This window comes from Aptenodytes patagonicus, chromosome 2 (genome assembly GCF_965638725.1).
Source record: "Aptenodytes patagonicus chromosome 2, bAptPat1.pri.cur, whole genome shotgun sequence".
Taxonomy (NCBI): Eukaryota; Metazoa; Chordata; class Aves; order Sphenisciformes; family Spheniscidae; genus Aptenodytes; species Aptenodytes patagonicus.
Window position 1 is genome coordinate 68,727,601 of NC_134950.1, and position 24,827 is coordinate 68,752,427.

The window sequence follows — 24,827 nt, forward strand, 5'->3', positions numbered from 1 at the left end:
AATTCCTTAATTAAATTTATTAAATGCGTTTTATAGATGTCCACAAAATCTGGAAGCATTTAATATCTAAAGGAAAAACCCACCTTATTCCCCCTTACACTCCCTGGAATCAATCAACTCGATTCCTGTAGCACTGCATCTCCCCTGTCTTAGCTTTCTAACCTGGCCATTGCTTCTCTTGTGGTGCTGTGTACCTGGCTTTCATAGGCCATCCCAACACACCATGAACCCTATCAGAGAAACATTTGAGAGGAGAGCATTGCATAGCTGAGGATTTGTCTCCTACAATGTACATATTGGATTTTGATCACAAAGGAAATCACTTCAGAAAAAGATTGTGAATTTTCAATATGTATCTTGGCAGAGCATTTTTTGATAGTAAAGTTATCAAGCACTATCTCAAATCTTCTATAAATCCCTGTGAAGAAGATGGCAAAGGCACAATGAAGCAACACTTTGACTGCGTCTTCTCCATGGAGCCTAGTACTGACAGCTTGGTGCCTGTTCCCGAAACATACTGACCTACTGAGTTAAAAGAAGACCAAACTTCTGGTTTGCTGTGGGAAAAGGAGGCCTCTGGGACAAGCTGCAGATTTCTCAAAGGTGTCTTTAGGCAAGGAAAAGTCAAAGGAGGAGACAGAGAATGAAAGGCCAAGGATGACAGCAGAGGGAGGTGCAAATATTAAACTTGCCAGATGACCTAGCAGAAGAGGGACTTGAGGTGGTTGAATGGGATGTGGCTGTTAAAAATGCCAGTTGATACAGAGGTGGCATGGCACCTTGCAAAGGTGAACAACCAAACTCCACGAGGACAGGCTCTGTCAAAATTTCTGCCTGCTTCCTATCTTCTAAGCTACAGGATTCCCAAACCTTATTTCTATCAGCATGTAAGTGATTAAACCACTACCAGGTATTGTGCTGGCAAGTCTCAATTCTTCCCTTCCTGAGGGAGCAAAGTGCCTTTAGATCTAAAAGTTGGGTTGCTGTCTTCTTGCAACAACCCTGAGGAAGGCAGTCTACTCCAGTAACTTTGACTTCATTGTGTTGAAGATATTATCTCAAATTCTCCCTTTTCCTTAATTTGAACTTTTACTATTAGCACAGTAATATATATATTCTATATTTTTATATACATTTATATATAATATTTGCACACTTGTTTGCACACTTGGTAACACCTATAATTTGTACTTAGTCATGTACAAAGTCATGTCCATGAATTACCTACAGCTAAACTATTTCCTGGGGGAACACGAGAGACAGTACTGCCTCCCCTCGTCAGGATGAATACTTTAAACTCTGTGGTGGGACAGGCAAGAAGCTGTTGAGTCCTGCAGAGCTTTCCTTCTCTGTACCATTAGCCATATGCAATCCCTCCCTCCCCCAGGCCCTCCACAAGGAACCTGGTAGGTCTAGGCACTCAAACTGGACATCAGATTGCAGTTTACGGTAGTCAACATTTTAAATTCAATGAAAATACAGAAATGTGCCCAGATCTACCCTCCCATTCCTCACTATGTGCACACTCAAGCATCCACAATTGGCAAGTGCTATTCTGCCAGTTTAAAATTCATAAGGCCATCCAGAGTGTGAAGAAACAATTGCTCTACATCTCTGTCCTCCACAGCGGAAGTCCACTGTACCCTATCGTCATCTTACGAGCTGCTGCTCTTTGGAAGGGGGCAGCTTAAGGCCGCTCCAAGTATCTCAAGGAACTCTCCACAGCGGGACGGGGAGCTGAGCTAAGGGTGTCCCTGCCCGGCACTGCCTTTTTGCTCATGCACATCACAGCCTGGCACCCGTTCCCATATCATGCTGCTTCATATGCCAGAGGCTCCTTTAGGAAACAGCCTTGTTTGTCCTTCCTGGGTAGTCTCTAATTGGAGGCTGTAGAGAGGCAGCAGGGTGAGCAGAGGCAGAAAGTCAGTGATGGTGCACTGTGGGATTGGTGCTAGCTGGCCACACACGCTCCTGATGCCTGCACTCTCCAAGTGAGTTGTGTGCAGGGGCGAAATGGACTCGCGTAGCTTCATATCAGATCCGTGAGCTTTTTCCTGATAGAAGAAATACCCTCTATCTTATACAGGACTCAGAAAAAGATCAGGACGATGCCCCTTTTCACTGTGGTTGGTTTTCCCCCCTTTGATTTGAGTTTAGCCTCTTTACCAGTCTGGAAAAGCTCCAGAATAGTCTGATGAATGTGCAATGCCTGCTTTACCAGTCGATGCTGCACCAGTCAGAGGAAGGCAGCAGCCAATTTTCTGAAAGAGAATATCATTCATTGCCATACTGTCATGACTCTGAGCCCAAGGTCGAAGAAAGAAGCGTTTGGTGCTCCTCTGTTGCTGTGTCCCTCAGGATGAAACATTTCTAATACCTCCCAGAGAAAGTGCTATGCGCAAACACTTATAAAAGCTCATGGGCTGTGCTACACATCAGATTCTTCATATAAGTGTCAATGAAAACTTTCCCCTCTCTGAGCCATCTATATCCGTAAACAGAAATCCACATATTAATACAGTGATATTTCCTCTGTACATAAATCCTAAGTATCATAACAACTTTTCTGTTTGCACAGCTTTTAATTCAGTTACAGAGCTGTGTAGCAAGCATGTTTTCTATTCACTGAAGTCAGTTATTACAGATACATACTTATAATAACATATATGTTATCTAAATGCAATTTCCTTTGGGCTTAAAAGTCTAGGTTTCAGGTTGCATGCACCCCAAATTTCCATAACTACAGGGTAAGAAAGTATACTAGTGTCTTTCAAGTTAGACATCTGCTTAGAATGTTTTGTGGCCGCGCTAAGTCTTAAATCAATTTGGTTATAAAAACAAATATTCTTTACAGTATTAAAATAAAAGAATGCGGATGATTTATTGCTTGTTTTTAGCAACTGACTTGTCTGAGGGAAGATGGACCATATGGAATGAACTGACTTAAAAATTCACTGACATGATGCAGTTATTTATTGATTTTTATAGACAATAATGACCTGTAAGGGCTCCGCTCTGCTGTTCCCCTGTTGCTTTAGCACCCTCTTTTAATACTTAAGGAAATCAAGTCCGTTTAGCTGTCTGTATGCCTTCTTACAATAAATGAATAATATGACAAATCATATTTTGGTATCTCATAATGTGCTGTTATAAATATTTTCTTATCATTTTCTTTCTGCCTACTCCCATCGGGAAAATACAGTTAGAATTTAGATTTCTAAACATCCTTTCTTCTTTCTCCAGTCTCTATATGAGTGCGCTAAACATTTCTCCTTGCATTTTGCTGCAATTCACAGGTTCATATGGACTTCTAGGTAAGAAGGGTCGGGGGAATTGCTAGAAGCAGAATCGGAGCACATAGAAGCATGCAAAAAGTGCCACAGAAGAATGCAAGAAGAATCTTGTTATAAGCACTCGTTCTTCTTTTGAGCTCTCTGAATTTATTTTAAAACACTTCATTTTTCTTTTTCATTGCCGTTTCTCTGGTGGCTTGTAAAGGTGGTTCTGTTCCCCAGGCAGCCACCTACAGTTTCTGGGCTAGACACCAGGTCCCACCGCTAGATGAAGCCAACCTTCCCTTTGGTGGGGAAGTGACGACAAAAGTGACTGAGTTTCAATACCGAGCTCACTGTCACTTCCAGGGTGCTGTTATCTGAGGTCTCACATCTACCACTACTCCAGGCAGCAGCGAGCAGCGGTTTCAGCCTTCTGTCCCCCACGGCTCCCAGACCGGCTTCTCACTGAGCAAGCAAGCAAAGCAGCAGCCCCTGCATGCAGACAGCGGCAGCAGCGCATCAACGGAAGTTCCTCTTTCCCTCTCTGCAGCGTTCAGAAGCCTTCAGTGAAACATCAGCACAACAGCCTTTACCAACCTACAGCCCTCTGAGGAGTAGGAAGAGGAAAATGGAAGCAAAAGTAGCTCAGACGATGAAATTTTTGTTGCCGTGTAACACAGTCAGATGAGATTAATAGAAACAACACTTAGAAGTGTGCAAGTGTAGAGAGCTACCCAATATCAGTTAAACACATCTTGAAAAATTAAAAAAAAAATACCAACGGGTCATCATGATGCTTTTCTGAGCTGTGATTTGACTTCTTCTGCATTTATTATGGGCAATTGATTGAATCAGGGACTAAATACGGAGTGAGAATGGCTTGCAGTTTAACAAGAATGTTATCTAAACATCTTACACATCTTTTTTTTCTTTTTTTCCCTTAAATAGGGTATGATAGTTCTGAAAAACTCTATTCAAAGAAAAGAAGGTAATTTGAAATTGCTAGCTCTGGCAATCTGGAGACCTACTGTATTTCAATCACTTTGTACTTTAAGAGTTTATAAAAGCAGTATGGAAAGAATAAGAAGCAACCAGTGTTGCTTCATGAGGAAATGCTTGTGTTTATGAGAATATTAAGAATGTCTGTCTCTTTTTTCAAATAGTGTGTGTCATTTAAAGCATCAGGAAGAAAATTATATTGGCTTCCAGCTCCCTGCTAGTTTCCTACACAAGATCACCTCCCTTCCCAGTAGTCTAAAAATAATGGGAAATATTAAAAAATGAGCAAAAGGATACAGCTGAGAAGCCAGTTACATTTGAAAAGCAGTAATACTAGAGATAAAATGTCTAGGGGCTTGAAGTAATGATGACCCTAAGAAGTCAGATGAAGACTAAGCTCTATAATTATTTTCCAGAAGTGAAGTGGGGTTATGTGAGAAATTGATGGCACGTGGTCTTGAAAATGAAGGTGTGGATGAGAGCCTAGGTTCAGTATTCAAACCTTTGAATGAACACGCTGGCATTTTCCACCAAGTAGAGGGAGTTTGAAGGGAAAGCAGACTGATATTTCGAAGTATCCGCTTTGAAATCCTGTGCAGGCACAGATTTACTAAGTGGATGAAGGATCTATAAGCCACGTAGTAGCACTATCCAGAACCTGCTTTCCTGGTCACACAATGCAGTTGAGACTGCACAGGTCTGTAGCCTCCTACTCTCTGTGCACTGCAACTACAGCCGTTTCCGTGTCTCTGCATATATGTGTGCGTTTGTGCATATGGGTCTATAGATGATCACACTTCTAATATAAAATCAGTATGTCCTGATAACCTTGGTCTCAGCCCTATAAAATACTGAGCTCTACTTCCAGTCCTGCAAAGCATCTAGATGCATGCCTGAACTTACATGCTTATGCCCGTGGCTAAATGCTTTGACAGCTCAGGTCCCGATTCCTCCACATTCCCCTGCAGGAGGCAGCGGAGGAGGAGTAAGGAGGTCGCTGACCCCCTGCCTCTACGGTGAGTGATAGAACTTACTGTTCCATTTACAGTTCCATTTTAAAAATAGATGCTGGGCAAGTAAGCAATTAAAATTCAAGAAGGAAAGCAGAACTATCTGGCAGTTGTTCAGTAAGCCTAACTTGTATAAAAAAGATCTGCACATAGCTGGTATAAGTATAAACAGTCAGCAGCATGAGATTATGAAAAACAATTCTTGCCTGGCAAATGTAATTACTTCTAACAAAATTTAAAAACCAGGGAGTGAAGAGAACACAGCACAAGTATTCTCTCTGCAGACTGGGTCATTCAGCTGTATGTGGAATAAGCTCCCATAAAACATCTGAACCGCTGTCTTTGGACATATCGATGCAGACAGGTGCAAAAGGGTCCAAATTCCAAGCTGGACATATGCTAGCTCGGCCCCGTTCCCAGTCAGACGAACTCGCTAAGAGATTTGGTAGAGTGGCCTGAACACCACGTGGTGACACTGCTTCTAAATGAGAGCCGGTTCACGCCTGGTCAATGAGCTCAGATGTGTCTTCACACACCAAGACACCTCCTAGCTCCCCGTCTCTTCTCCATGGCATTGCATTCACCAGGAGAAGTGATGAACAATAGTTGTCCCATGACTGTCTCACCATTATCCAGCACTTTCTGGGCTCCACACCCCCCCTCCCCAATTCTCTTCTGGGTAAATCACTCCCTGTCAATGGCCTGGCAGCAGAATTACCATTGTTCCATCTAGTGGAGAGCTATTCAGTGTTGATGGCCTTTGATTTCTCTTTCCAAACATAGGCCTCGCCTCTGCCAGATAGGATTTTGCTGGTAGGGTTATGCTGGCAAATCCTCCTAACATAAGCACAGTCTGTAGTTCCCGAAGATTTATTGTGGCCTGAATTGGTCTAACTTACATAAATTCTGTGAATATAATAAGTGCAGACAATACCAAAGCCTCTCAGAAAATGTCCAATATAAAATAGATATACTAATTTACTGTGAAGGTTACAATCATAAATAGCATTCAGAAGAAAAGTAAATAATGGCATTCACAGTTTGGCACAGACATGCTGCCAATGTGTCACATCCTGACGGATTGGGGATATGTCTGTGTCAAACTATGAATTCCGTTTTTGCTTTTTGAATGCCGTTTACAATTGCAACTGTCCATGTGGATTATTGCATCTATTTTTGTAGCCAAGGCTCTGTCTGGGAAGATGTAACAGAGCAATCAACAACACTGGTTCTATTTTGCTGGAACAATAGTGTTCCTGCAAGCTGGGCTCTTCAATCTTCATGCGCAGGACAGGAGGGCTGGGGTCCGGGCTTCCCCTCATCTTGAAGAACATGGGCAAAAGAGGGATGGGAGCTTATTATGCAGCTACATTTGTCAAAGTGAGGTCTCCCTGCTAAAAGCAAGACAGAGCGGTCAAGCCAAAGACTTCACAGTGATTGTGAGGTCAGGTGGTGGGGCACTGCAGAGAGATACAGCTCCGAACTGCTGGGGAAGCTGGGAAGCCACACAACTGCAACCACAGAGACCTACCACGGAGCTGGTATCACCCTTCTCACTGCTGACCAGGGTGAGAGGGGAGAAGGGAAGGCTCAGTTACTCTCTAACACTCCTTCCCCAGTAAATTCATGCCCAGGCACTGCATTTTCATTCAATCTGTACCACAAGCAACCTGAGAGTAAAGCTTTGTATGGGCGAAACATCTATTAGATCATTCAGACTAGATATAAGGAAGACATTTTTTTACGCTGAGGGTGGTGAAGCACTGGCACAGGTTGCCCAGAGAGGTGGTGGATGCCCCATCCCTGGAAACATTCAAGGTCAAGTAGGACGGGGCTCTGAGCAGCCTGATCTAGTTGAAGATGTCCCTGCTCATTGCAGGGGGGTTGGACTAGATGACCTTTAGAGGTCCCTTCCAACCCAAACCATGCCATGATTCTATGATTAGCAAAAGTGGAGTTCTTTGCTTTCCTATACATTATTCCTGCCACCTGTATCTTGACAATTGGGCTTTTCCAGAAGGATTGCCCATGGATATAGAGCTAAGCCAGCTGGGGCCTGAGAAGCTGCAGCACTGTGCCTGAGGCGAAGGCAGGCGGTGCTGGGCTCTGCTGTCTGAAGGTGGTACCTGCCACTGCATCTGCATCTGAGGGGACAGCTCGGCAGTCCAGGGCTGAGGAGCAGTAGACAGTTCCTCCCCACAGCGACCAGTCGCAGAAGTCTGCTGGGGGTTCAACATTTGGACCTCCTAAGGACTGGCATCCCACCAGGGAGAAGATTCTTTTTCACTTTGTTACCTTGGACTTTCCACATCAGCCTGCTCTGGTTTTGTCTGTCCTGTCCTCAAGCCTCCTGTGCAAGAGCCGCTTTAGGTACTTACTGAACACCAGCATCTAACACCACTCGCAAAAGGCCTTGCTGCTTGACTGGGATCCCCTGCCCAGGATTCCAGTACAAACCAGAAATCTGCCGGCAAAACGTTCTGGGGAAAAAAACCCTGCTAGCTAAAAAAAAAAATCCCAGCTATTACTCAGCTTCCTGGTGAAGCTGGTAAATACGGTGCTGAACTGAAGGTACCGCTACGCAGAGGGAGATGTACTTCTACCACGCAAGGCAACAAGCGCAAAGAAACCCGCATCGGGCAGAGACCGGGGCGGGCGGAGGGGCAGGTGAGCTGCACCGATGCCGGGGGGGTCGAGGCTGCTCCAGACGTCCCGGAGGCGGGGAAGGACCCGCACGGTACTTTTCCCTTTCAACTTTTCGGGAGGGCCGGGCTCGGCGGCGGCGCGGGCAGGTGCACCGCACCGGGGGGGGGTGTGTGTGTGTGTGCCCGGCTCGGCCCCCCCATCCCGCGGCGGAGCGGCGGGCAGCACCGACGGGGACGCGCGCTTACCGCTGCGGCCCCGTCCGGCGGCGCCCGGTGGCCCCGTCCCCTCCGCGGCGGCCGCCGCCCGCCCCCGGCCGCCGGTGCCGCCGCGCCGCCGCAGCGCCCTCTGCCGCCGGCGGGGGGCGGCGGCGGCGGGCCGGGGATCGCGTGCGAGCGGGGAGCCGGCGGCTCGCCCTGTCACTCGGCCGCCAGCCCGCCACCTGAATCACGAGGGAAGCGGCGGCCGAGCATCCTCCCCACCCCCGGCGCCCTCCGTCCCGCTCCCGCCGCCCGCTCCCGCACCTCCGCCCCGGCACCGCCGCCGCGCCTCGGCCGCCCGCTCTGCGCCGCGGCCGGGGGCTGCTTCTCGCCCGGAGAAACTTTGCGCCCCCGGGTCGTGGCGGGGACCGTGGGGTAAGTCGCTGCATCCCGAGAGCTCGCGGTGGGCAGGCGAGGCTTCAGCCCGGGCTTTGCGGGGGGACCGGGGGACCGTCGGCTCCGGCCACCTCGCCCCCCAAACCGCCCCCCCCCGGGGTGTCGGTGCTCCCCCCGCCCGTTTCGGCGGCGGTGGGACCGCAGCCGCGCGGGACGCGCCCCGCTTCTTCCACCCGAGCGCCGGTGATGGTCCGCAGCTCCCACGCGAAAGCCCCGGGAGGTGCCGGGTGCCCGCTGGCCCCCGGGCGGGGGATGCCCGGGGTGCTGCCCCGCTGTCCCCAGGGCTGAAACCGGGGGGGGCCGAGGGCTCTGCCCTGGCTCCTTGGCCACATCTGGCTTCACCCATCCGTTCCACTGATACCTCGAGAGACCTTCGGGGGGAAAGCAAGTGAAATAAAGTTTCGCGTTGCCTCTTTCAAGCCCGAATTGCACTCCTTTGGCATTGAACAGGGTGGGTATGCTTTGGGGTCAGTCAGTACTTCCCCTGAAAATCGTCATTTTCAGTGGTTTATAACTTCAGAGCTAAAAATTCTTGTTGTGTTTCAGTTTGACATACCAAAGGGGGAAAAATCAGTGAGGGAAGGGCGAAGCGTGTGTACGGGCTCCGGTGCTTTTTCTGACTTTGCGTTACTTTGTTTAGTAAACAAGAATTTTGTATGTCTTCGGGTGAAGCTGTAGTTTTATGTCTTTATTAAAGAATAACGCAAATAGCATAAAACTGAGTTATATCACGTAAAAAACTTTTTTTTTCCCCTGAAGATGGGCACAAAAAATGTTTGTGCGTCATTTAGTGAGTTTCTAGGAGATAGCCTATTAAGACAAAAAAAAAAAAAAAAAAAGGAAACAAAAACCACCAGAAAAACCCAAGAATATGCTTGACGTTGTTCGGTAGTTGGAGGTTTCAAAAAGACAACCGGGACTGGATTTAAATGAAACTGACTGATCTGGCTGGGCTCAGAAGTAGTCTGTTGAGAAGAATGTTGATGCACATATGTTTGCAGTAGATAAAATAAAACAGTTCTCCTTTATGAACCGTAGAGAGTGTTACTATCCAGGGCTAAGACTAAATCGTTGCATTTAAGCGAGAGACTTAATGACTGACAAGATCAAACTCACTGGCAAGACATTCGGTTAATTTGCAACCAAGAGCAAGGATTTATTTCCTTGAAAAACAAAGTACCTAATACCGTAGATGTTAAGAACCAGAAAGAGTTACCAGTTAAGGTTTGGATAGTAACTTTAACGCCGTTGCTCCTGCCGGCACCCCCTGCCTGAGCACAGGCTGAGACAGTCCTCGCTTTTTACTGCCGCATCCACCGCCTCTCTGCATCAGTATATATGTTTGTGACAACCTATTTTTTTCAGTAGGTGACAGTAAAAGTATATTTGGGTGTCCTCTGGTCTCGAGGAGAGGACTGGGTTTCTGGGGGCTGCGTTGGGCTAGTGTGTAAACACCTCCAGTCTTCAGCTCTGGAAGCCCAAGTCTCCACAGCCCATAGGGTGAAGGTGTACTGGGGGGGGACTGTTTCGGCGGGGAAAGGAACACTCGCATGTGGAAAATCTGGGTTGTTGTGGTTTCAGGATTTTTATTCCAAATGAGCTGTGGGAGGTACGTTATTACCTCAACTTCCCATCGATGAGGATTTCTGCCCAGGAATCGTAAGGAGGAAATGCATTGCTAGGCCCTGTTTGCAGTGCGGATGCTTAGGAAAACCAGCCAGCCGCTCTAATATTGATTCATCGGTTTCAGCGTATAAAGAGATTTAAACTCCACAGTGGAGGAATTAGTAGTCAGAAATGATTTTTCCATTAGATTTGCCCTTCTGTAGGTATCTCTAAAAATATAGTAAAGACACTTTCGATATCAGGAACTGCCTATACGTAGTTGAACTAGACTGAGAACTCGGTACAGCTTTTGCTGTCGAGTTTTTAAAGGGTTCGATTTAAGCTGAGACCCCACTAAATGTGGGGGCTCTGCTGTTGAATAACCAAGGTCCGGTGCCAAATCTTTCCTTAATATTCCTGGTAATTACTGCTGACTCATGCTGACATGTGAGTTCAATTAGCCCCAACTGGAATGTAAAGGATGTGGGAGTGTCTCTTTGTGCCCAGAGACAGCTAGGACAAAGCAGATTTTGGAGGAAAATTTAAGGAATTGCCAAGTTTGGGTAGGAAGTGTCAGCCAGGGTTTTTTTTTACAGTAATGTTTGAATAACCAATAGAGTCGAGTCCCGGGAAGGGGGTGATTTGGATAACATGGGCTTGTCTTCACTATGGAATAACTGGAGTCCTAACTCAGACATTGCTTCTAATTTGACTCATGTCCACACACACAAACTCGTTGCTGAAGAGTGGTGATGTTTTCAATTTGAGTTGGCTTACCCATGAGGAATAAGCTATAGCTCAGATAACCACAATTCATCAACTGCTAACACAATCTGCCTGAACGGCACAAGTGCGATTTTGCTCAACTCCGGCTGCTCCCACTCGAACGGGGTTACCTGGACAGCAGGCAGCGCCTGCCTGCTTCCCTGGTACAGGCAGAGTGAAGACGTCATCGGTCTGGCCATGAGGTAAGCAACGGGACATTTGTCAACGCGAATGTTCCCACATGATTGCTGCCTAGCTGCCGTGTTTGTGACAGCTCGCTGGTGGTGGTCACTGTCACCACACGGTCATGGCAAGCAGGACAGGAGGACTTTGCAGCAGCGCAGCGCTCGCCAGTGCTCAGAACGGGGCACCGCTGCAACGAGATGTGAAAAGCAAAAAGTTGTCTTTGCCACAGAAATTCATTTCCTGTCAGTTACCAGCTGGTACGAGAAGGTCAGCTATATGTCAGGGGTATATGCTAATATATAGATATAAAAAAAAATAAATCCGGCTGTACTTGGCTAGCAGTAGCAAGAGCTGCTGCTTGGGGAGAAGCAGTTTCTTTGTTGGCCCTCTATGCAAATTGCTACTAGGAAACGCAGACCAGTATTTCTACAAACATTTTGAGGTCAAAGCAAAGAAGGTGGACGCGAGGGCAGCTATGCAGCCTTATGTGTACCAAGCGGATGCTTTTTTTAAGAGGAAGATGACCCTAATGCAGACTCCTGGGTCTGCAAGAAGAACGAAAATTTCAAGGTGCTTTGCAAGGAATTTGACTTAGAGTTAGGGACCAGCTGAACGTCCTGAGATGGAAATGCTTTAGGAGCATGTTCGCATTGCTCTATCGGTCCAGAGCTCCCACAGAGCTGTTGACCATCATTTTGGATTTAGTTCAACTTACCTTCAGAGTCGTGACCTTTGAGGTTTCTATAGCAGCTGAGGCTGCGTTGTGCTGTTGTCGACATAACAAATATGACACGGGTAACTGCAGAACTTGAATGGATGGACTTACAGGATTGCACAGGTGGGGTGGACAAAATGATGCCGACGTAATGTCAACTAAATGCACCCCAAATACTTATGAACCCCCGAGGTCCCTAGTGCCAGTGTGCGATACAACCATTTCAGTGTAGACAAGGTAGGATCTGTTCACTCATGTGCAATCCTCAGGTACGCAGGCGTGCAGCTACAATCGCAAGAAACCCAGTGTATCTCTTTTGCCTTTGTTTTTGAAACCTTATTCTGCATCTTATCTTTTCCCTCTGATAGGTGCCTTCTGGTATGCAGCAGCAGGGCCAGTGCAGGATCGTGGTGTAAATCTGTGCAAGTTGATTGTGCTTAGCAGCCTATGTCAGTGGAACACCTTTAATATGAGTGTACACGAACGAAGCGTTTAGTCTGAACCCAGGTACTTGTGGGATGATGTGATCGCTTTGGGCTGGACCATACTGTCTACGGTTTTGAATCAAGGCTGCATCTGCAGATAATTTGCATGATGCAGTCTATTAAGCTGGGGCTGCAAAACACATTGTTTGCAATCATGTATTTGACCTGCCCTGTGACTGCAGTGGTGCCTGGTGCACCAGAGCTATTGCTCTGTATTCAACAGCAATATCCATGCATGTATTAAAGATATTAAATATTTATTCCTTACTCTTAAAATTTATTTGTATTGATGTTAAATGGTGGTCATTTCAGTAGGTTTAGCTTGCTGAAAACATGTGCTAACATAAAATCAAATTTTGTCACTCATTAGGACTGTAAAAATCCACCATTAGTGGATTTCTCCCTCTTCTGCAACACTGGAGCTGAGACAGAGCGAAGTTGAATACGTGGCAGTTTTGGGGTCATTGTCTCGCTTTCCCACGAGCTGTTTGCTACATTTGATAGTATACTGATCCCTGGCAGTCAAGATGCTGAGTAGCCTCTTGAACTTTTTCTTTTACTGAAACTCCAAATATTATGCTCTCACCTTGCAGTCACGGCAGCGTTGTCTGGAAAGCGGGCTCTGCTTGGCCTCATTGTCTTTCACAGGGATTTGCTTCTCCAAAATGTGTTTTGCTGATGTCTGGGAACTCCTAGTGCACTTTTCAGATTGAGTCTTCCTCTCCTTGTCCTCAAATGAGGAATCCTTCCACAAACACTGTGTTTTCTTCTTGTTTCGGGCCATTTCTAGAGGAGCAAAATTTGCTGAGGTTGTTCTGTGGGCAAAGAATACCAGATATTAACAGAGATTTTGGAGGGGTATACTGAGAAGTCTATCATTCAGGTTGGGACTCCACAGGGGTCTGTCAGAGCTGTTCCCTATGTCATGAATGGCTCGAATGACGAGTCAGAGCATGTGGGCATTCAGCCTGCAGATGTCACCAAGCTGAAAGGGGTTTCAGGCACCCTGGAAGACAAGAGTCAAATTCAGAGTGATTTTTTGTCAGTCACGACCTCCAGAAAACCAAGCAGGATGCGAGTCTGTAAGGTTTTGTGCAAAAGTTTATCTTCAGTCAGGAGTAATCATGTCCTCAAATACAGCATGGGGAATGGCTGGCTAGGCAACACGAGCTAAGGAGAAAAGGATGTGGAAATTTGGTGGATCACAAACTAAACATGAGTCAGTTGCGAAAATGGTAAACAGGACAATGGGGTATAAAAATAGGAGTGTTTTTTCTAAGATACATGAATAATCTTTTCATCCTACTCAGCCCAGGTAGGTCCTTAGCTGGAGTATTGCACTCATGTTAGAGCAGGGTACTTGAGGAAAAATACAGACCAAATTAAGAGTCCAGAGGAGGGCAACAGGAATGATCAGATAGCTAGAAGACATCACTTACAAGAAAAGACTAAAATAATTGTTTAGTCTAGAGATGGCAAGAGTAAAAGGAAAGAAGTTAAAAATCTTTAGAAATATAGGGTTAGTTGAAAGTTAGTTGAACTTAACTTAAACTGTTGTTTAAGTTATGTCAGCTAGGGCAAGACATTACGACCTTATGTTGCAGGAAGGAAAATGTGGGTTAAGATGCTTAGGAAAAATTTTGTGATTTTAGTAATAGTTAAATGCTGGAATAAAATCTCTGCGGTACTCGTAGAAACTATACTTCTTCAGTATAAGCAGCTTTTGGGAGTGGTTTAACAGCTGTGTTGTTACAGCTATGATGGCCTAAACATGTAAGAATGGAAAAGACTAGAAAGATGTGGTGCTTTTTTATTGTATCAATTGATTTAGCTAGAAAAAACAGACAAGGCTTTCATGCTCAGAAGCCATTTCTCCGATCTGAAACCTCTGAATGGTTTTGGTACAGCTGCTTCTGTACGAAACAGGGAAGGATGTTCCATATGATCTCTTGAGGGTCCTTTCAGCCCCATTTGCAAAGATGTAATGATTAAGAAAATCTTTCTGTCTTGGGATAGATGGGTGTTCAGGGACTGGGGAGGGACGGCTTGCTATAAAAGCAGAAAAAAGAGCTCTCCCCTACCCTGCAATCGGGGAGATTCCCTAAGATTTTCACTCCATGAAAAATTCCTGTTTATTACTTTTCAGGAGTGGATGAGAATCAGTAAACGTTAAACTAGCTGCTTTATTAGTGTCAGGTGGTTTTGGATGGTAGCAAATGCTTTATGACACATTATATTGTGGTAGGATGTATCCACAAAACGTTTGCCTTTTTATCTTAGAGACTAAAAAAAATTCTGGGAGTTTTGGAAGGCCAAATTTTCCCCCACCTCTCACCCTAATTATATAAAGTGAAACACTTGCAGTCATTACTTGTTTATGTAAATTAAATTTAATTCTTTAAAAAAACCTAGAAATATATGATGAAAAATTTAGTGAGCACATAGAAAATACTACTGCCGGGGATATTAATGAGAATAAATTTGTATATATTGATTACTTTAGGGTAGTAACAGCATAGTAATAATAAATAGTATTAGAAGACAGAATTGTACTGCAGACAACTTGCAAATGTATTTAAACGTATTTTTTCCCCTGGAGACATATCTCTAAAACAGGAAAAGTATTTACAGTAGAAAGTGCCAAAAATTGTCAATTAGTGGACAAAAAAAGGTAGATATGTCCGTAGATCTCAGGAACAGAATGGGAATAGATAAGATACACAGCTTACAAAGGACAAATTCATGTTCCTGGAGAGGAAAACGTATACTTATGTATCCATAGTTAAGGGCATGCAGTAAATTTGAGTATGTATCCAAACCAAGGTGCCAGAGTAGCACCTTGTCATTGTAGTAGACAAAACTAGCCAGCCTTTCAACCAGTATAACTTGTTTAGCTACTTTTATAATCTCAAAAATAATAGCTACATCAGGTTTTATTTTACTTTTGTCTTCAGATTCTGTATCTGAAAAAACAGGAACTTTTGAGTTTTCATTCTGATTTTCATGTACTTCATTAAACTGAAGACTTGCAAGAACTGAGCAAAATCTTGACAACTCACATGCCAGCCTGGTTCTCGGTGTGCGTTTCTAAACTGTGACCTGCTGCTTTCAAATGCTGCCGAGTTTCTTACACTGGTAGCAAAAACATTTTAAAAGACTGAATTGCAGCAATAACAATAATAATGATGTCAATTTAAGCATCAAGCTAACGTAACTTGCTCAGTTCTAGGTGAAAATATTTCATATTTCATTTCAATTTTTTCTCTGCATTCCTACTTTCCATCTCAGGCTTTGAGAAAAACGCCGTCTTTTTTCCCTGAAAGTTTTTGGCTTTTTTTTCTGTGGATCTTCAGATCTCTAAGCTCTGCTGAACCTCTGTTACGGGGCTCTTGGCATTTCATCCTCTGCTCCTCCTTTTCTTCCACTGAATGACTGAGGAGGAGGAACACAGAAGAGCAAAGCCAGGAGAAGAATGGGATTGCATCTTCCCAACAAGGTGATGTTACATCTAGGTTTATAAGTCATTTTTCTCCCTGCTCTCCTACTCCTACACACACATATTTCATAATAACTTTTATAATAATAAAGATGTCAGTCCCCATTTTGTTGGCCTTAGATCCAGCCCTCTTTTACTTCTTTTCTTGGGGAAAATGCTGTGCTGTGTTCTCCTGATGTCACAGAGGCTCCTCTGAGGACAGGCTGTGTCTCTGAGCCAGACAGCCACTTCTTTCTCTTTCCACACTGTCTCTCTGTCTACAGTGATAAAGAAATATGCAAATATATGATATCTGTATGAAATATATATATATGAAAAAATAGATATACAAAATATATGAACTGTCATATATTTTGACTCCTATTCTGCACTGGAGTGCAACAAAAACCTTTTAAGAAGCCTTTTGTGGAAAAGAAGAGAGGAATCAGGGAAATGAGAGTATTGTTATGGTGAATGGCAGACTTTTTCGAAAGTCTTAGAATTGGATCTTGGCCCACCCGCAGGAGGGGATCACCAGCGTGCTGGCTACTGTGGAGAGTCGCCCTGATTTTGATAAGCAATCCTTTCCTGATAAAAATTCCATTTAAATTAGTTCCATTTTGGCTTTACAGTAGAAAACTCCTAAAAATGGTTCCTAGTGTTTCTCTCTTCCTGTCTCATCTGTTCAATCCTCTAATCTATCTGTAGCCTCCCTTCGTATAAGTCAGGGTTTTTCACACTGTTAGCATTTTCTCCAATATTGCACCACACTTCTAGTTTGGCCTGGTGGATGCAGGATGATAAATAGTATTATCAAAGATCATTCTTCTAGTATTTCAAAGAGAACCCCAAACCCCAGATGATCAAAAGATGATGAAATGACAAGCAGGGTATTAAAACATAGGTGGTTGGGAAAGTAGCACCAGGAATGCTGGTGAACTTAGACGAGGGTTTGGAGGACCAGCATAGCTTCATAGTTCATAGTTGCATTTGCAACCTGTGGCTAGTTCTGCAACTCAAAGTGACATGTCTAGTTCACCCCATCACGGTGGTGTATGGGTGCTGGAACATGTACCACCTTATGGTGGAACAGGGGAATGGGGCATGAGGATAAAACCACCCAAAAAGCAGCCAATGCAGGGCCACATGTGCCTTGTGAAAAAAGTAGCACAAGCCATTCAAAGAGATACTGTTATCCTTTTTATCTAAGGGCATTTATCCCTCACTTAAAATTGCAGAGTAGTGTAGGCAAACTAATGAACTAGACAAACTTGATGAACTAACCAGCTCTAGCAGCCTTATCGTGACAGCACAGAGCTAAATCTGGGTAGAACCTATCTGAAAAGTTATATATACACTTGATAAATATACTGGAGTAGTTAGCTTGTACTGAGCTCTGTGTTGCCAGCATAAAGCTGCTCCCAGAACCTGAACTAGCTGAAGTTTGAAGACAGCTGAACTAAGGTCCTGCTACACTACATCTTTATGGCAGAAATATTTCATTGACCTATCTTAATGTTTTTAGTCAAATGTGCTATGGAAATGATGCTGATGCCTTCACAGTCTCTGCTTTTCAGTCTCCAGAAGTGACTGCTTTTGACCTGTTAGTCAGGTTTCAGCAAACATAACAGAGGGACAGAGATCTCAAAGATGTTACGATCCCGAGAGTTTAAAGGTGAAACATGCTACACTAACATCCCTGCTGAGGGCAAGACTGCAATGTGAGATTGAGTGTCTTGTTAATCATCAAATAATCCACATGGTTCAGACAATATCTTAAATGCCCCAGCTGTAGCAAAACTTTTCATCACTGCTCACACCTTTTTATGCAAAGGGTGGTCTAACTGCTGTGGCAACCCTGTATTCTCCTCAGGTGGTCTGTGGCAAAGACAATGGAGGACCAAAGTCAAGGCTGGTAGAAAGAGATGCCACTCCACTAACTATAAAGGATTGTACCAGACATATGCCCAATCTGATTTTTTAATGAGTTTTTATATGTGCTATGGTCCCTATCCTTCCTGAAGTGACACAGTGCACATTAGAAGTTCTAAAAGCAGCTTAATTTTTAAAACACCACTTTAAAAAAACCCTGCATCTAAGCTTTTAAAAAAAGTTAGTTGTTTACATCCTCAAAGCTCAAAAAAAGTCTCCTTGAGCTTAATTTCAGGCTTTCTTATATAAACAAATAAAGAAAGGAGGGCTGATGAGATAATTTAGTCCCCAAATGAACTTGTTTGTGAGGGAAGAATAGTGATTGAAATTATTGTTCTGCTAAAGATTCTTGAAGAGTGTAGCTGCATACTCACCCTGTAGCAAAGGGCTGCCATGTTTCAAAGTCAAGCACTTGCAAATTAGGAAACCCCGAAGTTAAAGATGAAATGCGAATTCCTCACCTATGTGGACAGGCACTAAACTTAATCTCATTCTAAAAATAGAAATTGCATATTTTTATTTTATTATCCTCATTCACCTTGTGGTCCCAGCTCCGTATGACGCGCTGTTCAAATCCCGTGCAAACAGTACTGTTAATTTTGTCACAGACTTTTCTGTGATAATTGTGACTATAATATCTAAGTACATCAAAACCATCGCTGAATTAATCTTTATTATACTGCTGAGACATATGGTCTTATTCATAGAGACAAATCTGAAAGATGTATTCTCATTTACTCAATTCCAGGCACTCAGGAGGTGATTTTTCCGAAGATGCAGCCTTTGGTTCATTCAGAAGGCAGTTTTGGGTGCCTTCAGCTGTGGCACTGAATGCTCATCGTTTTTAGAAATCAGACCAAGGCTCCCAGAAAATGAGCGTTGATGCCTCTGATGTCACTGGCTGTAGTTGCGTGCCTCGCATCACGCAGCCCTCATTCCTACAGCCCCTGCACAGCCCCAAATCCTTCCCTAAGCTCTCTGAGCGGGGCAGGGGTCTGGGTCTGCCTGCTCAGACATTTTCCCGTAACGCAGACGGCAATGGCAAAGGAGCCCGCAGGAGACCTGGGCACGAGGATGCGTTAGGGAGGATGCAGGCCACCTAATTTCGGACAAAAGTCCCAAATTTTGGATAGTTACTTTGAAGTCCTAGTGGTAATTCAAAAGCAGTGCTCCCCAGTGGTCCCTTTCTGGAGTGTTATGAAGCACAGCGTCTGTCTGCAGGTCTTAGGCATGCTGAGACTCAGGACTGCAAGCAGTCTGCTTCTGTCCCCTCCCTGCCTCACCTCAGTCTGCCTCCCAGTCCTTCCCACAGCCGACTCCTCATTCCCGTGCCTTGTGTTTGGAGTCCCTTGTTTCTGGGCTGCAGCAGCTGAAGCGGGGAGAGCACACCAGGACAGGGAGGAACAGCGAGAGGGAAAGTCTGGCTCTGCCTTTGCCACTCCGAGGGGAGGCATGTAAAGCGCATGGGTATGCATATGTATAGTGCAGATGCCTGTAGGAGGAATGAAGGGGATGACATGTGCTCAGCTCAGGCAGAAACTATAGATAACTGTCAGACTACAAGTCTCCCGAGCACACGTGAACTGGATTTTTTTTCAGAAGCTCCAAACATAGCCAAATTTGTACATATTTTCTTTAAAGGAAATTAAAGAGAGATTTTATATATGCCATGTCAGACAACCTTAGCTGTGTTGTAAGCCCAGTGTATGATCCCCGGTACTTGCAGAACACCCTCTGTAAGTAAGTCAAGCGTTATATACCTTTTCATTAGTCAATTAACATTTCTAACAACTTTTCAGGTTTGTGAATTAACCTTCTTCCTTTTTCACTGGAGGGAAGATTGAGGCAGAAAAGTAAATGTTAGGGCCAGAAAAAGCCACCGTGATATTGTTTCGATCTCATGTATGACATGGACCATCAGACAACCTTAAACAAATTCTTCACCACAGAGGTCTAATAGTTTGTTTAAGAAAAAAAATCTTGATTAAAAAAAATGCTCAGTGATGGAGAATCCTCTACAGTCCTGGGTAAATTATTTTAATAGTTATCCTCATTTATTTGTAGTTTGAATTTAATTAGCCTCAAATTCTGCAAATTGGATATTGCTAGAATTAGCTTGATCTCTGTCACGAAATGTTTGTTTCTTACATAATGTAGTTACTTATTGCAAGGAAGTTCTCCATTGCTGTTCTTCATGATAACACAAACAGTTTGTGCTCCTGGACTCTGACTGGGGGGCTCGTTTTCTCAGCCTTTAATCATTTTTGTGAGACTCTGCTCCAGTTTCTCTTGAAGTGTGGCTGCTTCTGGACACAGTATTGCATGCTATTTGCAAAGATAATATGTCCAAAGCCATTATCATATTTTCTCCTAAAAACATGACCGTTCATCAGAAGCAAAGCATTTGGCAGAAACGTGCTAACCACAATAAATTTAGTGACAGCAGGCAGGTAGATTTCTATTCTGTTGGTTAGCTGTCACGAGTGGAAGTCTTTTTCCAGAGCCGCTGCCTCCCAAGGTAGAAGCAACACATAATCCTGTGAAAAGCCAAGCTGTACTCTAGCACCATCCCCTTCTTGCTTTGCCCATGAAGCTGCGCCGTGGTTCTGCGGTGCAGTAGGGATGAGAACACAACTTCCTTATTCCCTTGCTGCCTCTTCGAAACCTGCACCGCTTCGAAGCTGTGGTCTGCGCAGCCCTTTTATGTAGTTCAGGCATTGAATGCATGGTATGTGATCACATTCGGGCAGGAAATGATTCATAAAATTTAATGAAAGGAGAGATCATTGGATAATGTAATTTGACCTCCTATAGCTACCAAAGCTACCAATTTTTTTTTTTTCTGAGTATGCCTGCATTCAGCCCAACTGCTTGTATTTAATTTAAGCATAACTTCTGTTAGGGTAAAGCGTACATTACAGAAAGACTAATCTAACAGTGGTTTCAAGACAGCAGGATCCATTAAATCCTTTGTAGCTTGCCCCAGTGTTTAAATACTCACAATGTTACAAATTAATGCCTTATTTCTTATTTGGATGTATCTGGCTTCAGCTTCACTTTCTAAGTGCTCACTACGTTTCAGATTAAAATAATGCAGCACTCATATCTTCCCCATGAAAGTACTTCACTTTACTCAAGTCACCTAACTCTTTTTTCTATGCAAGGCAGTTTCTTCAGCCTGCGGGTATTTTTTTTAGCTTCTTTCCTCGCCCTTTCCAATTTCTAACATTATTTGAAAAACACTTACATGGAAACTGTACACGCTGTTCCAGCATCAGTCTCATCATATCTGTAAACAGAGGTAAAATCACTTCACTTAGGTCAGCAACTGCATTAGCTGCCTTTGCAGCAGCTCCTCCCTGGGAGCTCAGGGTATGGACTGTATTCATTTTTCACTTTGATCCCTAATTCCTTTCAAGAATCACCGGCATTTCAGGATGCAGTCCCTATTCAGTAGCAATGACTTGCATTCCCTATTCTGAGATGTAAGTGTTTGCATTTGGCGGTATTAAAATGCATTGTGGATAAACAGAAAGAGCCTACTGAGCACTCCAGATTGCTCTGTTTTCACTGCGTCTTCAGCATTATTTACCACTCTTCTAAATTTTTATAACTTTGCAAATGTTATCACCAATGGCTTTGTATTGAACCTTGATGCCTGCAAGATCTTTAAAAAAACCTTTCTATTTAGCAGTGATTTCTCAAGGATTACTCTTTTTTTTTTTATGTGTCACTTGACAAATTCTTTACTTACTGGAACTGTGCTCTATAAATACTTCATGATAGCTTTTTAAAATGTTGTGCTGCTAAGTTAAATGATCTACTAATACAAGTGAGTTCCTTTGCCAGCTAGAGGTGATAACTTCTCAGTGAGCTAGTTTCACTCCGAAGAGCATGATATTCCACAGAATTCTGCTAAATAATGTCATTCGTCTTTCTTATCAGCTTTTCTGGTATTTTGCTTTGGATGGATGTCAGTCTCGCCATCCAGTGGATAGCTGGATCATTATGCTTCCCTTATCTGAAGACTGTCTTATAGCAGCTGTTTTTCAGTCCTTTGGATTTCCCTAGTGTTCAGAGATTCATTATGACTTAATGTCAGCAGTGATTAAAAGCATCTGACATAAGAAAGTGAATGATCAAGGCCCACATCTGCCTTTTCCCAGCAATTCTGTTCCTTTCGCTCCCAGCTATCCTCCTCCTGAAGATCCTCAAGCTTGTAAGCCCCCTCTTCTGCTGCTGGAGGGGTGGAAGGTTGCAGCTTTGGGTTTGTCTTTGTCCTCCCTCAAACAGGGGCAAGAGCACGTGAGGCCTCTCAAGTGTTACAGAGAGAAAGAGAAAGAGAAAGAGAAAGAGAAAGAGAAAGAGAAAGAGAAAGAGAAAGAGAAAGAGAAAGAGAAAGAGAAAGAGAAACGAAAGAGCATGGTTGTCCTGAGCAGCCAAGTGCTGCCCCCCCAACTTCTTCCTGTTTCTCATTCACATATGAGGCTGATGGGCTGGTAGGGGAAGGAGTCCCCAGCCTCCTGCAGCGGTGGAGATGGGCTGTTCTGTCCCAGCAGTGGAGAGGAGAGCTCACAGATGATCAGAAGAGGGCATGGTCCAGGTGGAACCATGAATATGTGCTCTTCCCCAGTTTTTAAAAGAAATGTTTTCTTGGTCTATGGTTCTGTGCAGCTCAACAACTTCAAGTGCTGTTTTCAGCCATATTTTTAGAACCACTAGCCATGAGCCTTCTGACTTGGTTTTTATTCTGTGATAATGTCCCCATACGCCGTAAGAAGAACGGGCGGGGAAGACGACCGGCCTGGCTGAACGGGGAGCTCTTGCTGGGACTCAGGAAAAAAAGGAGAGTTTACCGCTTGTGGAAGAAGCGGCAGGCAACCCGAGAAGAGTACAGGGATCTCGTTAGGTCGTGCAGAGAGGAAATGAGAAAGGCAAAAGCCCAGCTAGAACGCAATCTGGCCACTGTTGTTAGAGACAACAAAAAATGTTTTTACAAATTTATTAATGACAAGAAGACAGCCAAGGAGAATCTCCATCCTTTACTGGATGCGGGGGGGGGGAACATTGCCACCGAGGATGAGGAAAAGGCTGAGGTACTCAACGCCTTCTTTGCCTCAGTCTTTAACAGTCAGACCAGTTATCCTCAGGGTATTCAGCCCCCTGAGCTGGAAGACAGGGACGGCGAGCAGGATGAGCCCCCCATAATCCAAGAGGAAGCAGTTAATGACCTGGTACACCACCTGGACGCTCACAAGTCTATGGGGCCGGATGGGATCCACCCGAGAGTGCTGAGGGAGCTGGCGGAGGAGCTCGCCAAGCCACTCTCCATCATTTATCAGCAGTCCTGGTTAACGGGGGAGGTCCCGGATGACTGGAGGCTTGCCAATGTGACGCCCATCTACAAGAAGGGCTGGAAGGAGGATCTGGGGAACTACAGGCCTGTCAGCCTGACCTCAGTGCCGGGGAAGATTATGGAGTGGTTCATCTTGAGGGCGCTCACAAGGCATGAGCAGGACAACCAGGGGATCAGGCCCAGCCAGCACAGGTTCATGAGAGGCAGGTCCTGCTTGACCAACCTGATCTCCTTCTATGACCAGGTGACCCGCCTAGTGGATGAGGGAAAGGCTGTGGATGTGGTCTACCTGGACTTCAGTAAGGCCTTTGACACCGTCTCCCACAGCATTCTCCTCGAGAAGCTGGCGGCTCACGGCTTAGACAGGTGGACTCTGCGCTGGGTAAAAAACTGGCTGGACGGCCGGGCCCAGGGAGTTGTGGTGAATGGAGTTAAATCCAGTTGGCGGCCGGTCACGAGCGGTGTTCCCCAGGGCTCAGTTTTGGGGCCGGTCTTGTTCAATATCTTCATCAATGATCTGGATGAGGGGATCGAGTGCACCCTCAGTAAGTTTGCACTCAGATGACACCAAGTTGGGCAGGAGCGTTGATCTGCTGGAGGGTAGGAAGGCTCTGCAGAGGGACCTGGACAGGCTGGATCGACGGGCCGAGGCCAATTGTATGAGATTCAACAAGGCCAAGTGCCGGGTCCTGCACTTCGGCCACAACAACCCCATGCAGCGCTACAGGCTTGGGGAAGAGTGGCTGGAAAGCTGCCCAGCAGAGAAGGACCTGGGGGTGTTGGTCGACAGCCGGCTGAACATGAGCCGGCAGTGTGCCCAGGTGGCCAAGAAGGCCAATGGCATCCTGGCCTGTATCAGAAATAGTGTGGCCAGCAGGAGTAGGGAAGTGATGGTGCCCCTGTACTCGGCACTGGTGAGGCCGCACCTCGAATACTGTGTTCAGTTTTGGGCCCCTCACTACAAGAAGGACATTGAGGTACTGAAGTGTGTCCAGAGAAGGGCAACGAGGCTGGTGAGGGGTCTGGAGAACAAGTCTTCTGAGGAGCAGCTGAGGGAACTGGGGTTGTTTAGCCTGGAGAAGAGGAGGCTGAGGGGAGACCTCATCGCTCTCTACAACTACCTGAAAGGAGGTTGTAGCGAGGTGGGTGTCGGTCTCTTCTCCCAAGTAACAAGCGATAGGACAAGAGGAAATGGCCTCAAGTTGCGCCAGGGGAGGTTTAGATTGGACGTGAGGAAAAATTTCTTTCCTGAAAGAGTGGTGAAACATTGGACCAGGCTGCCCAGGAAAGTGGTTGAGTCACCATCCCTGGAAGTATTTAAAAGATGCGTAGATGAGGCGCTTAGGGACATGGTTTAGTGGGCATGGTGGTGTTGGGTTGACAGTTGGACTTGATGATCTTAGAGATCCTTTCCAACCTTAATGATTCTGTGATTCTATTCTATTCCCGTACATTCATTCTCAAACTCATTTCATCTGCATGGCACTATTGGCATTAGTGGTAGTAGCAGAAGCACCTCTTGGCTGTATGCATATCTAGGATGTTGGTGTTCAGTTGCTGAGGCAGTGCTTCATACGATGTTGCTGTGGTAACCCCTTGTCCTAATTCTGTAGAAAGTTCCTGTAGAAAGCCTGGAGAGTGTATGGTTTATTCTTATTTGATGCAAGTGCATGATTCTCCTTCTTTTCAGAGACTAGAAATAAATCTGTTGAACACTTTTACCTT

The 24,827-nt window shown here is 45.0% G+C and overlaps 1 protein-coding gene across 1 annotated transcript in view; it reads left to right on the plus strand.

The window, feature by feature from the left end:
• The first annotated feature begins 8,531 nt into the window (after nt 1-8,531).
• AHRR (aryl hydrocarbon receptor repressor) overlaps nt 8,532-24,827 on the plus strand; it is an 87,869-nt gene continuing 71,573 nt past the window's right edge. Inside the window, exon 1 of the mRNA XM_076332231.1 lies at nt 8,532-8,562. The gene's annotated coding sequence lies outside the window, so the exon portion shown is untranslated. The remainder of the gene's footprint in view (nt 8,563-24,827) is intronic.